We start from the raw sequence: 1,988 nt of genomic DNA, 5'->3' as shown, positions 1-1,988 counted from the left end.
TTATAAAAGAATAGGTGATGAAAAAATAGCGTATGTATATGATTTTACTTTAGTTAATTAAAGATTAAAAGTATTGCATATTGTAGAGATGACATGAATATTTTAGTTGAGAGTTAGTGGGACACTTAGTGAAAAATGAGGTGGACACCTTGCATGAAGAGAGAAATAGTTAGTGGGTACTATCTATATAGGATATATAGATCACGCAACAGCCTTCATTAGAGATGGAACGGAGAGAGTGTGTGTGATGTAAAACGAGGCAACTATCTATAATCGGGAGAAGCTCCTCTGCTGTGGACTTCACGATGACTTTATCACTGACATGTGGACCTATAGTGGCAAAGTCAGTGCCTCCATGACTGCAGAGGATCTCAAACCTCTATAATCAAGAACAGATATCGTCGATGTAGAACACACACGGGCCCAGCCATAAATTAGAAAATGACCACCGTGTGTGACCAATTAATAGTGCATTACAAACAATATTTTGCCCAAGGAAACCATGATTCATGGCAATGGTGAAAAACACAATTATGGATCCAAGAATATAATCTCTCATCGAGATCTTTATTTCACAACGGATACAGGAGAGACAAACATAATTATTGAACACAATCTCTGATTGAGATCATTATTTGACACAGGATGGCACAAGCAAACACAAACACACAGGTCGGCAGGAGCAAAGATCGATCCCTTCCGAGTTATTATACGCGCAGCCGGGCACCAGATGATGAGCAACTACTGGTTGTTCTGCATTGTGAGGTATAAAATGTTCTTATTAAAAACGGCATTGAATTGAACTTAACGACAGGTTTTAATCAGGATCTGAAATCTAATGAACATTATTCTTACCCTTGACCCTTTGAGCACAGGGCAAAATCCATGGATTGTGAGTTCCACTATGTTCCCTTCGCTCAGTTGCGAATGAAACTTTTTGTAAATGACACCAGTTGCCATAGAAAATTGTCCAGTTCCCCCAACAATAGCCTACTCGCCTTCACTGACATCTAGTCCCATCACCTGGAACGTGGACCCCTTGAACCTGCACCAATTTGTATACATTAAATACAGTAAATGCCAAGGTAATTGGTACAAATATGACACCAAGCAAACTGTCATATTCAAGATTTCATAAATAATACCGATCATCCTCGAACATCAGACATAAGAAATTCTGCCAAGTTTGGTTGACGCCGGTGTTCATGTGCATCCCCTGTGCGCGCGCGATGACTTTGGCATTGGGATTAGGCCCGTCGCGTACTACCCAGTTGTTTGCGACAAACGAACCTAACCCATTCTTGCTTACGAGTGACTCTTGGTTACGGTTTGGGCCGGAGGGTATGTGGTACATGTAGAGGCCACTGAACTTGAGCTCGTTGCGCTCCGTGACCACCGGGGTGATTTCGAAGGTGGCCATGGATGGATGCAGGGAGCTAGCTAGCTATAGATGATCCTTGCTATACAAAAGCTTTGTATGCTGTGTCTGCTCTGGTGTGAGAAATTAATAGAAGCGCCAGGACACTGGTATTTCTAGAGAGAAGAGTACATGCTTGACGTGGAGTTAAATGTGCTTAGCTTGGACATGCTCACTGGCTCTTGCAGTAGTCAAACACAACATTTAATCATCAGCTGGCACATTTAACTCCATCGTGATGGCAAGCCCGGACTCGAGCAATCCAACCAACACACGTGAATCACGGCCATCACCTAGTAAGACTTTTTTAGAATTCTGGAGTATAATGAAGAAATTTTGCAAATCCCGATGGGTATGTGGATATTATATATATATAGAAAACGATGAAATAACTTGGAAAATATGGGACCGGATGCTAGATGTGAACTAGTATTGATCTACCCTATGAGAATACATTTGAAAATAAATACTATGCCGTCTAGCTTATGCCACACTTAGACAAATAATAATGTTGCAAAATGGAGGGAGCGAGTTCAGTCGTTCGGATCAAAAGAAGATGCAGATTAAGTTT

At 41.2% G+C, this 1,988-nt stretch overlaps 1 pseudogene; it reads right to left on the bottom strand.

Annotated features, from left to right (window-relative positions):
* Positions 1 to 741: 741 nt before the first annotated feature.
* LOC120700950 lies at positions 742 to 1,420 on the bottom strand (annotated as a pseudogene).
* Between the last annotated feature and the right edge of the window lie 568 nt (positions 1,421 to 1,988).

The sequence above is a fragment of the Panicum virgatum genome, chromosome 3K, assembly GCF_016808335.1.
Source record: "Panicum virgatum strain AP13 chromosome 3K, P.virgatum_v5, whole genome shotgun sequence".
Taxonomy (NCBI): Eukaryota; Viridiplantae; Streptophyta; class Magnoliopsida; order Poales; family Poaceae; genus Panicum; species Panicum virgatum.
The sequence above is the reverse complement of the archived record's forward strand: the minus strand, read 5'-3'. Positions and strand labels throughout refer to the sequence as shown.